General features: G+C 43.6%; 1 long non-coding RNA gene across 1 annotated transcript; it reads right to left on the reverse strand.

The window, feature by feature from the left end:
* Window positions 1-761: 761 nt before the first annotated feature.
* Window positions 762-9628, reverse strand: LOC102445757 (uncharacterized). Its single transcript, XR_012902465.1, has 4 exons — window positions 9477-9628; window positions 5326-5413; window positions 2675-2802; window positions 762-924 (listed from the first exon to the last, which is right to left on the reverse strand). It is a non-coding gene; the product is annotated as an uncharacterized LOC102445757 (long non-coding RNA).
* Window positions 9629-13058: the final 3430 nt, after the last annotated feature.

Genomic DNA, 13058 nt, shown 5'->3' on the forward strand with positions numbered 1-13058 from the left:
CTCCTTTTGGCATGCTGAGATCAACAGAAGCTCATACGCTCTGCAGGACTCCAATCCCTTCTCCCTTCTTGCTGTGTGTCCTTACATCTGCAGAGCCCTTTACATGTGACCTGAGATAAAGAGGGGGGTGGGAGAGAAGAAGGAGGATTGGAGGGCATTTGAAGTTTGATCACGTGACACCCAGAAAGCACACGGTTAAGGTAACTATCACCCCATGGACTGGTCTGTGTGTGGGGCAGGGCTCTGCTTTGGAGCATGGCAGCACTGGGTTAACATGGCTGGGGAAGCCTGGCTGAAGCAGAGGCAGGTGTCCCAGGTGGAGATGGGTTGTGGGAATGAGGGGCTTAGCTCAGTGTCAAACTTGGGCTGATGTCTCGTGCGTGAGGTTCTGCCTGTTATATGTGAGCCCAGCAGGACAGGACAGGAGACCAACTACGGGCTTAACGGGATCGGAGGGAAGGAGACATGGGAAGTCAGAGTCGGTATCTGTCGTGGGGAATGTAGTGGGGAATGATGAGGCAGTTGATAGAGAAGAGGAGAGATGCGCTGCCCGTCTTCTCTCGCTCGCTTACAATTGCTGTGACAGCCATGTAATAACCACGTCAAAGTCTAGGGACTTAGAACACGGAGGAGATTTCTGTCACTGTCCCTTTTAGCAACTCCACCTTGAAAACATTTCAAAACACGGCCATCATCCCCATTGCTCTGTATGCAAACAAGCTCCGTGTGCTCATGAAAACACTCACACACCTTTGCAATACACCACCACAACCAGTTGCTTTTATTTTAGCAAGACAGAAGTCATACTGCAGAATAGAGAGCCTCTTTCTGCATTTTCTTCAAGATTTTCACTGCAAGGCATTTTCTTCCAGCTTCCCAGAGTTGATGCCTTGAGAATCTTTGTTGTCATCACTCCTGTGGACCCTGAATAATATGACATTACATTAGAAAACTACAGTTCTAATAAAAATGGCCAAATATATTTGAGATCTCGTGATGAACAAGTGATTTCACAGAGAACTGGGTAAGGCCAAAAGATTGTATCTATCTTTAAAAAGGGACCAAACAGGACTGGGAAAATTATACATCCATCAGACAGACCTCATTTCTTGGAAAGATACTGAAACTAATTCTGAAATCATTCACTTGTAAGCACCTGGAGGATAACAGTCAACATGTCTTTGTCTAGACTAAATCCTGCCGAAACAATCCATTTTCATTCTTTGGCAGGATTACTGTCTAGTGGGCTGGGAGATGCCATAGACATGATCTACCCCAGTAGGAGTTTTAGTAAGAGTTTGCCACAGTTGCCCATGACTTTCTCATTTGCAAACTAGGAAAATGTAGTCTAGGTGATATTACTATAAGGTGGAGGTGCAAGTGGTTGAAAGAACACAATCAAACAGCAGTTGTCAATGGTTCACTTTCAGACTGGTAGGATGTGCGTATTGGGGCCCCACAGTGGTCAGTCCGGGGTCCAGTTTGATTTCCTGTGTTCCTTTGTCTAAGCCTATGTTTAGATTAAGTGGAAGATTCGAAAGAGGATATGCAAATTCTGCAGGAATTTCCATATCTTCTTCCGATCTCATTTTCGAAAGCGGAGCTTTCCTGCGGAATTTGCATATCCTCTTTCGAATCTTCCGCATAGACTAGCCGAGCCCATTGCTTTCCAGGACAGAGTTCCCCCCTTTTTTTGTTCTTAGGTGACCACTCTTAGTTGTAACTGCATTAAGCTATTTTTCTTTTTGCTTGGGTCCACTTTAGCAAGTGACTGAGATTCTTCGGTTACCTGCCTTCCCTGCTTCATTATTTCCTACTGCTGCTTTTTTAAAGTTCTTTGCTGTCTTTGTCAGTGATGATTTTAGAGTTTCTTCCTGGTCATTAAACAAAAATGTTAAATGGTGTATGGTCAAGAACTAATCACTGCAGAACTCCAAGAAATGTTCTGCTATGAGTCCGGGTGTGTCTACACTCTCCTGATATTAACAATGTGAGCATCTACACAGCAATTTATTATTTTGAAATAATATCAAAATAACGGTCAGCTTATTCAGGCTTTTTTAAACCTCATTCAGAAGGACAAACTGCTCTTCCGAAATAGCCATTTCAAAATTGCTGCAGTGTGGACGCTCCACTTTTATTATTATGTAATAGCTCCTCACCTGGGTCATTCTAAGTAATATCTCTCCCATGCTTCTTGGGGCTCTAAATCTATATAGTGCATCCACATAACGGGAGCCTGCTTCAGACTAGTTTTGAAGCTCCCCTGTAGTGCAGACGCTCTGTTTCAAAATAAGCTATTTCAGAATATATCTCCGGAGTAGCTTATACCCATATAATGATGCTCTGGCACTTATAGGTGCTTTGACAGAATTGACCCATGGACAAACTAATGCTGATGTAATTGGCTCTGTGCTGTCCTCTTTCAACCACGGTTCTATAGATTGTGCTGGAGCTGATGTTGATGTAGCCAGGTCTCAGAGGATTTGCTCTTGGCAACTTGGGAAAGGCAGCTCTAAGTAAAAGACGTCAGTAAGTTTGCTCCCAGGCCGGCTGGATCCAGGAAAACACAGAAGCCTAGTCAGTTTATCACACGCCTCCATCATGATTAAACATGATGGAAAAATATCTCTGTTCACATAGTCATGTCTTCCTTGTGGAATCCTGAACTTACCCAACTTTGAGAACAGCATACAAACCGGCCGCAGCGAAACACGGGAGTCGTATTGAAACGACAACGAAGAAGGCACCTGCCTCTCATCCTACTACATCGTCTTCTACAACCACGAGGACACCCAAATCCTGCACCAAAAACCAAAAAAAGTCTTGAATTTCATAAACACACATGAGGGAAAATGAGCGTTGTGTTTGCAGTTTTACAGGTGTTTCCCACTCGCTAAGACACTGCCTAGTCACTCCACTAATCTTTCTGTGCACCATTTTGCTTGATAATTAATAATTCTTACATGGCTGCAATTTTGTGCACATTCAATGGCAACCTTTATCAGTGATGATTTTATGTTCTCTGCCAGGTCATTCCTAAAAATGTTGAATAGGATTGGTCCAATAGTGGGGATATTTTCACACAGAACAATTCAACCAACTCTGAATAGATTTTCACATGCACATCTCAGGCACCTTCCTGATCCTAGGACTATTTCACAGCTAAATTTTGAGCATCATCTACGAAGCATGTAAACCACCTCTTCACCTTCCTTTTAGTAGCTCCAGCTGTGGTTTTGGTTCCCTCTGGCTGCTACAGTGATGTGCCAGGCAGCGTCACTAATGGAATTTAGCCAGCTAGGATTCTGCGCTGCATCAGGATGACTATCATTTTTCAAAGAGAAGGAATTCCTGCCTCTCTGTGTGACTCTGAACACATTTTTTTTTTCCTGACGAGACATTCACGAATACTTTCTTGCTGAGCAGTGGCCACTCTGAAGAACCTGCAGCTTTGAAAATGCTGCCCCCAGGCACACAACCAAAACTTGTAGAATACTCAGGTTGGAGCATTTTTAACAAGAGTTTGTTGGGCAACTGAAACAGAGACGTGCCAGGGTGGCAAATACTGCCCCAAACAGATTCCAAGGAAGGAAGCCAAACACATACCTGTGGTAGATTCTCAAAGAGGTGAGAGTGGGGGCCAAGACACTGGGATTAAGGACTATCATTTTATAGACCTGGGCTCTATTCCCAACCACGTAACTTCTCAGTGGCAAATGAGCCCTGACATTATAATAGAGGCTATGAAAACACCAAATTATTAACACTAACCAGCAGCAGAAGCAGCATTGTAAATTACAGTCTTCCAGCTGCCGGCTCTGTGCCTGCTCCTAGACCAAAGATATATTGGACGGGGTTGGCATGAATTCATTTGGTCTGTATCCGACCTAGCTGTCCAATTCTGTGATTGCCTGCTTCAGGAATACTCTACATGCCATGCTGATTCTGGGGTGACATAAGCAGCATGCCTCAGAAAGAGCTGAGGAAAATACTATGGAATATTTTTCCTACTGGTCATAACTCAATCAAATCTCAATCATTTTTACAGGGGGCAGCAAAAACACATCCCTGGAATCAGGGCAATTCCTCTCAAAGTTCATGTATTGTCTTCAGACTGAGTCCACACTACAAAATTAGGTTGATTTAATTTGTCTCGTATCATCTGATTTAAAAACGGCAATTTTGCATGTCCCCACTAGGTGGCTGCCTTCAATAGTGCACATCCTGATCTCTGCCAAGGATTGAATCCAGACAAGCAGCAATGCGTTGTGGGTAGCTATGTCACAGTCCTAGCAGCAAATTGAAATTTTGGGCTAGGATCCTAGTGCCTCGTGGATGAAAACAGAGTTGGTGGTGCTAGTGGGTGCCTGTGGTCACCCTCCCAAATGTGTGTCTGAGAACCAGAGCAGCTGTTCAATAGCCTTGTCCTGTGATACACTTGTCTAAGCTCCTTTATGTTCACGTGGCATAGCCCTGTGCAATTTGGACATAGATATCAGCATTCGTTTTGCTGGTTTGGAACTCTGCCTGCAGGGATTCTCTTCCACCTCCCACCCAGCTATCAGATACTCTGGAATGATCCCTGCTGAAATGCATTCGTACCTCTGGGCATGCATGCTCAGCTCTCCACAGCTGCTCCAACAGGGAACAAGCATTCCAAAATTCCTCAAGTGCTTTTCCAACTTGCCTGGCTCAACAGCATTGCAGATCAAAGTCCTCACCAGAGTGTCACACTGGAGCACTCGGGGTCATCACTTGGGGTGTATCTACACTACACCGTAACTCGAATTTGAGCCATGTAAATTGCATATCTTATTTCGATGCTACAGTGCCAAATTTTGAAATAAAGTGCTAGTCCGACACGTCCCTTACTCCTCCTAAAATGAGGAGGTTTACAAAGATGTCAGAATAGCAAGCCTGAAATAACGGGCTTGCTGTGAAGATGCGGGATAGCTATTTAAGGATACTCCGGTATCCTGAAATAGCATTGCAGTGTAGATGTAGCCTTGGAAGCAAATGATAGTGTTTACACTGCCCTTAATTCCAGACGTGAATCTCCATTCTGACTTTATAAAGTATGAGGGTAAATTTTAAAAGCCCTTTAGGTGGAAGGAAAGGGTTCAGCAGTGTAAACAGACTTAGTACAAATGTGACCTTATGCTGACTACATCGACCTAAGCCTGCAATGTAGACCGGCCCTGAAGAGGCACTAGTGTTCATGTTAAAAAGAGTCCGATGTTTATCTAAAAGAAAGGGTGAGACAATGTAAGTGCAGGCTAGAGATCCCTCTGCAGCATCACCCCCTTTTCATCGACATCTTACCTGGTGCAACCTGGAGCCCCAGAAAGAAAAGGGCAAAGAGCAGATAAAGGATCTTCATGGCTGGCGATGAGCAGGGATCTCAGCGTAGCTGCAGAAAAAATACAAAAAGACAGAGAGGAGACATTTATAGGTTGTCACTGAAGAGCGGGGAGTCTCTGGCCCCACAGTCCCATCCGCAGCCAAATGTGACTCTCTACCAGCAAGTCAGACAGAAGATGTATTCGTTCACAAGGGTGCAGCATAGCACAGACTGGTTAGCTCAGGAACCAGGAGCAGCCAGTACAATCCATCTTCGGGAGTGGGGGGCCGAAAGGCAGGGCCCTGGGCCACCTTCCTGCATCCTAAGACAGCAAAGACTCACACACACACTCAGCACCTGTCTCACCCTATAGTCAGCCCCACCTCGTCCTTTGTTCAGCTTCCTGGGCAAGAGGGGTTATCTGGTTGCAACACACACGTGCGCGCGCACACACGCACACACACACACACACAGACACACACGCGCGCACTCACACGCGCACACACACACGCGCACACACCCCAACCAGCCTCAGGTTACATGAGAGCCTGAGTCATTGGTGTGTAATTGCGGAGCTGGGGCAGCCTCAGGCAGCCTCCCCCACAGTGAGAGTCACATCCAAAACTCCCATCCCGCACCGGGCTTCCATGCAGTGCACAGGGAAACTGGGGCACCCACACACAGAGACTGCGTCTACACTGTAACCTTCTTAAGAAAAAGCTTCTGTAAATGAAGCGCGGCATGGAATATTGCCGTGCTTCATTTGAATAATTAATTACCAGCCGATTTTGAGCACGAGGCTTTTGCGCTAAAAGGAGCCGTGTACACAGCTTGTTTTTTTCTCAAAAGACTCTTGCACAAAAATGGCTGCTCATTACTTATGCAAATGAAGCGCAGGGATATTCCACGCCGCGCTTCATTTGCATATACTTTTCTGCAAGAAGGCTACGGTATAGACGTAGCCTGAGCTACCCCAATTTTAGACAACAATGGTTCAGTTTATTAGTGAAATAAAGTATATTTTATACCTGCTATTACAGCACACACCCATTTATCTGACAGGCCTGGGAGACAGCCAAAACTTGGGATAACCAGGCATTTGGGCAGACAAATATGCAAGAGAAATTCAAGTTAAAAGTGAACTCGGAAGAGGAAGGGGTCATTCTGAGCTGCGCTTCACCCCTACATGCTGCAGTGAGGGGAGTTCCCAAGGTGCTGTATGGGCAGAGGCCAAAGGGAGACAGAGAGAAGGCAGAAGGAGGGAAAAGGAGAAGGAAGGGTAATGAAGCAAAGGGAGACAGGAGACTGTTTGGTGCTGCTTGAGCACTGACAGCTCCAGAGAAGAGAGCTGGCCCTACCCCTCACTATTTATACAGGGGCTTATAGAACCCAGAGTTGTCCATGTCAGGATTCCCTCAAGAAGCAACAAGGAGTTTGTCTGCTTCTTTGGCTATTCCTCTGCTCTGTTTTTCCTTTCCTTTCTCTCTCCTCCACCCTCCTCTGCATTTCCTCATTCCCCATCCCTTCTGCCCTGTTCTTTTTCCGTAACTCCTGCACTGAGTCTCCCTTGTAATCTATCCCTTAAATCGGCTGCCGTACCTAATGACCGGAAGGTAGCTAACGTGACAGCAATATTTTAAGAGGGCTCAAGAGGTGATCCTGGCAATTACAGACCTGTAAGTGTAACTTCAGTACCGAGCAAATTAGTCAAAACAATAGTAAAGAATAAAATTGTCAGGCATGTAGAAGAATTTGTTGGACAAAAGTCAACATGGTTTCTGTCAAGGGAAATCATGTCTTACTAATCTATTAGAGTTCTTTGAACATGCAGATAAGGGGGATCCAGAAAATATAGTATACTTGGATTTTCGGAAAGCCTTTGACAAGGTCCCTCACCAAAGGCTCTTGTGTAAATCACATTGTCATGGGATAAGAGGGAAGGTTCTTTTTGGATTGAGAACTGGTTAAAAGACAGGAAACAAAGGGTAGGAATAAATGGTAAATTTTCAAAATGGAGAGGGGTAACTAGTGGTGTCCTCCAAGGGTCAGTCCTGGGACCAATTCTGTTCAGCTTATTCATAAATGATCTGGAGAAAGGAGTAAGCAGCGGATGTTACCAAACTGTTTAGGATAGTCAAGACAGAAGCAAACTGTGAAGAACTTCAAAAAGATCTCACCAAACTGAGTGATTGGGCAACAAAATGGCAACTGAAATTTAATGTGGATAAGTGTAAAGTAATGCACGTTGGAAAAAATAACCCCAACTATACGTACAGTATGATGGGGGCTAATTTGGCTACGACAAATCGGGAAAGAGATCTTGGAGTTATCATGGATAGTACTCTGAAAACTTCCACACAGTGTGCAGTGGCAGTCAAAAAGGCAAATTGGATGTTAGGAATTATTAAGATAGGGATAGAAAATAAGACACAGAATATCTTACTGCTCCCATATAAAACTATGCAGGAACACCCTGTACAGAATACCATGTACAGATGTGGTCTCCTCACCTCAAAAAAGATATTTGGCCTTAGAAAGGGTTCAGAAAAGGGCAACTAAAATGATTAGGGCTTTGGAACGGATCCCATATGAAGAAAGGGTAAAGCGACTGGGACTTTTCAGTTTAGAAGAGAGGAGACTGAGGGGGGATATAATAGAGGTATATAAAATCATGAGTGGTGTGGAGAGGGTGAATAAAGAAAAGTTATTTATTAGTTCCCATAATAGAAGAACTAGAGGACTCCAAATGAAGTTAATGGGTAGCAGGTTTAAAACTAATAAAGAAAGTTCTTCTTCACACAGTGCGTAGTCAACCTGTGGAACTCCTTGCCAGAGGAGGTTGTGAAGGCTCGGACTATAACAGAATTTAAAGAGAAGCTAGATAATTTCATGGAGGTTAGGTCCATAAAAGGCTATTAGCTACGGGATAGAAATGGTGTCCCTAGCCTCTGTTTGTCAGAGGCTGGAGAAGGATGGCAGGAGACAAATCACTTGATCATTGTCTTCGGTCCACCTTCTCTGGGGCACCTAGTGCTGGCCACTGTCGGCAGACAGGCTACTGGGCTAGATGGACTTTTGGTCTGACCCAGTACGGCGATTCTTATGTTCTTATGTTCTTTCTCTGCTTGAATGCGTTTCCTTTCTGTCTTTGCCTTAACCCCTTCCTCTGTCTCTCTTCCCTGTTTGCTTTTTCTCTACCTCCCCACCTATTCTTCCCCCTACCTTATCCCTACTTCTTCTTCCCTTTTTCCCCTGTCCTCATTGCTAATTCTGGAAATCCTCCCAAATCACAACTCCCACCACCCTAAAGTTCGCTCATCAGTGGGTGATTCACACAACACATTTGGGTAACTAGGATTCCTTGTATAAAGGGAAGTCAGATAACTGGAATTATCCTGCCCATGCTTTTAACTCAGGTAGCTTTAAAATAGCCATACTTGTATTTGCATAAACGAAATGCATGGAATTTTTCTACTTTTCCATTAAAGCTGGAATGAAGGCCTGTTCTCCAGCACTGCATCACAGTGGGTCCAAGTGGTTTCTCAAGACAGCTAGGCTACGTCAAGACTGGCATGATTTTATGGAAATGCTTTTAACGGAAAAGTTTTCCGTTAAAAGCATTTTCGGAACAGAGCGTCTAGATTGGCAGAATGCTTTTCCGCAAAAGCACTTTTTGTGGAAAAGCGTCCGTGGCCAATCTAGACGCGCTTTTCCTCAAAAACCCCGATCGCCATCTTCGTGATCGGAGCTTTTTTGCGGAAAACAAATCTCTGCTATCTGCACTGGCCCTTTTGCACAAAAGTTTTTCGGAAAAAGACTTTTGCCCGAACGGGAGCAGCACAGTATTTCCGCAAAAACACTGACAATCTTACATGAGATCGTCAGTGCTTTTGCGGAAATTCAAGTGGCCAGTGTAGACAGCTGGCAAGTTTTTCTGGAAAAGCGGTTGCTTTTCCGGAAAAAGTGGCCAGTCTAGACACAGCCCTAGAGAGTTCAATCAAATAGTTCAGTCACAGAAACAGTTATGACACCAATAGTCTTATCTTTCTGCATCTCCCAACCATTTCCCGAGACAGACCTGTACAGGAAGAGATAGTAGAGGGATCATAAGGGAAACAACCTTAATAGTTACCTGCTTGGGGATGCTCTCAATCGACAGGTGATGACAGTCCCAGTTACTGTCTCTCGTGCAGATAGATGAGCTTTAGGGAGTGGGTTTTGATGATACAAACTCTCAGTTTTATACAGTTTCTGAAAACTTGGTTTCTTCTTGGCCAACCTGCTTTGGGCCAATCAGAAAGCACCCTGCTTGTGGGGAAATTCTGAACTGTCCTACTACCGTTTGGATGTTGGAATTCTTGCAACTCTGTCTCTCTGGAATATTTAGGGTCTTTGTGCAAAACATCTTGCGCCATCCCAGATTGTGTAAAACATGTTATGCTACAGTGGTTTGGGTAAAATATCTTGGCACATATAACGAACATCTGCTCATTTGTCTCTGACCAACAACTTACTTCAACGGGCAACTTCCCATAGGCCTTGCTGTCTTTGGCCAATTTAACACAACATTATATCCATCTCTAACTGGCTTTTTCTCTGTCAGCACTTCCAGCTGCCAGCAGAAATGTCCAATATTGTAAAGTCCTCTTTCCATTCATTACATTTTTGATAAAAACAATGAGGAGTCCTGAGGTACCTTAAAGACTAACAGATTTCTTTGGGTATGTCATGATTATAAGGGTTAGCCAGCAGCCTGGGGATTAAGGGGTTAACTACACCTACCCAGGTGGAGTGACCAATAGGAATGTAGGTGGGACTTTTCAAACTGGGACAAAGGAATTTGGGTTTTTGTCCTTTCTCCCTTTTTGTCTCTCGGGGGTTCTCTGCAGCTACAGAGAGGGACAGGCATGTCTCTCTCTCTCTCCAAGTCACCATTCTTCATTTTCTGTAAGTAGGGTAAAGTTTAGGTAGTTTCGTTAGGTTTTATTGTTTTAAGGATTGGGTATGGGATCTGAGATCCGGCACTGTTTAAAAGATGTTTTGGCTTTTCTTTGTAATTAAGTTCTAGGCCCATGGAGTTTCTCCATGAGTAGATTTTGTTACCTTCCTATCTAGTCGTTATGCTTGCAACAGGAATATTGTTGTAATAATAAAAGTTCTTTCTTTTCTTTTTATTAACCTGGCATTGGTTAATTGTGTGCCCTGATTTTTATTTTAGGGGTGAGATTTCCCAAATGATCTTTCCCCTGGTTTCTTTAGCAACATTTGGGTGGTGGCAGCGGAAATTTTATTCCCAAGATCTAGGTTTTTAAGATTTTGGGGGAAGTTTTATACCAAAGCCTGGTAAATAAGGCTTTGGGGTACACTTGCTGGCCCCCACTTCTGCATTTATCATGCCAGAGTGGGGAAGGAGCCATGACATGGTGGCATAGCGGTGGGATGATTTTGAGAACCCAGGATTTTTAAAAGGGCACAAGTTTTCTTTTGAGTTGTAAGCTTTGCAGTTTTTCCTTTTGTTTCTGGGCTGCCTCAGGGAGGGGTAGACCTTTAGCCAGACACAGACCTACCCAAACAGTTTGGTTTTTTGTTAGCTTTCGGGACAACTGGATAGCTAGGCTAGAATAGGGCAGGGAAGGAGCCCAGTACATGCTCTTGCGATCAGGCAAGGTAACCCTAGAGAACCCAATCCTTCCTAAGCAACATCCTGAGGCAGAGACAGCCTCAAAGCCAGGCATGATGTTAAGTACCGGGAAAGATTCCAACCCCAGAGAGGGGAAACAAGAAGTAGGAATAAAAGATCCTCCGGAAAAGGGTTTATTTTCTGGAGAATCATGTCTAGACTGCCGCTTTTCTCCGGCTTATCCCCAAGCCGGAAAAAAGCGGCAGCCATGTTAATGCAAATACCGTGGGGGATATTTAAATCCCCCGCGGATTTTGCTATTCCAAAGTGTCTAATCTGCATCCCTTTTCCGGAAAAGGGATGCAATGTAGACACAGCCTCTATGTTTTCTTTGTGTGATAATCAGGTTGCATGATATGTTTAAAAATACTAATAATAATACTACTACTAATAATAATAATAAATAATTTTAAGCTGAATTGGGCCTGGTGCTGGTTTATGTCTTATGACACAGTATTTGAGTTCATCTTTCTGATTTCCATTCAGAATGTCTACATAATTACTAACATATGTGTAGAAGGCATTCATTTATAATGAAAAAGGTGATATACTAAGATGATATGTGGTGAAACAATTAAACAGTAAAAATCTGTAAAGTGAATTGCACTAAAATATTATAAGGCCTATAAGAACATTGGGCATGATCCTCTGTTGGATTTATAGTTGCAAGGATACCTCATGACATATGTAGTCACTCTATCTATCAAATAAGGTGTAGAGATAGTGTTGCCAGGAGTCCAGTTTTGAACTGGACAGTCCAGTATTTGAGCTTTCTGTTTGGGAAACAAATTGAGAAAATATAAATGTCTGGTATTTTCTAAATAAGATGCCATGTAGACTGTGATATAATGTCAAGTGTGTCCTGTATTTTTGTTGAAACCATCTGGCAACCCTATGTAGAGAATAACCATATTTGGGCACAAAGAGTACAGCTTTTTTGTCTTAGTCCTTCAATATAATTAAAGAATACATAAAATGAATACAATAGTTTTCGCTGCAGCAAGATGACCTATGAAACAAGTACAGAACCCACGAAAAAATGTGAAAAGTTTTACGTAAAGAATCTATCTTGACTTTGGACATTTCTGATGATCAGAAAGGAGTATAAAAACATTGCTCTAGCATGGAAGGTTGTAATCAGGAAAGCCAAAGCACAACTGGAGTTGCAGCTAGCAAGGGATGTGAAGGGTAACTAGAAGGGTTTCTAGAGGAATATTAGCAACAAGGACAGGGAATGTGTCCTTACTGAATGGAGGAAGCAACATAGTGACAGATGACACTGAAAAAGCTGAAATACTTGTTGCTCTTTTTGCCTCAGTCTACACAGACAACGTCAGCTCCCAAACAGCTTCACTGGGCAGCACAGTATGGGGATTTGATGAGCAGACTCCATGGTGAAAAAACAGATTAAGGACCATTTAGATAAGATTGACATGCACCAGTCCATGGGGCTGGCTGCAGTGCATCTGAAGGTGCTCAGAGTTAGCCAATATGATTGCAAAGTCATTGGCCATTATCTCTGGAAACTCATGGTGATCGGGGGGGAGGTCCTAGATGACTGGAGAAAGGCAAATGTAGTGTCCATCTTTAAATAAGAGAAGAATGAAAATCTGGGGAATTATAGACCAGTCAGCCTCACCTCAGTCCCTGGCAAAATGATGAAGCAGGCCCTCAAGAAATTCTTTCTGAAGCACTTAGAGGAGAAGATGATGATCAGGGACAGTCAACATGGATTCAAAAAAGGCAATAATAAGTGAACCCTGACCAATCTGATTGCCTTCTATAGTGTGATAACTGGCACTAAGGATTTGGGGAGAGCAGTGGACTTGATATACCTTGTGATCAACAGCTCAATATCTAGTTAGCAGCTGGTATCCAGTGGAGTGCCTCAGGGGTTTGTCCTCAGGCATATATAACACTTGGTCTGATCATTTCTCCAATGGCCAGTTTTGTATCAAAATACAAAAGTTTCATATTTGTAACCCTTCTGCCGGGTAGGCCTGGCAGTAATCGGGGCTGGGTTCAATATCTTGG

This window comes from Pelodiscus sinensis, chromosome 3 (assembly GCF_049634645.1).
Source record: "Pelodiscus sinensis isolate JC-2024 chromosome 3, ASM4963464v1, whole genome shotgun sequence".
NCBI classification, from domain to species: Eukaryota; Metazoa; Chordata; order Testudines; family Trionychidae; genus Pelodiscus; species Pelodiscus sinensis.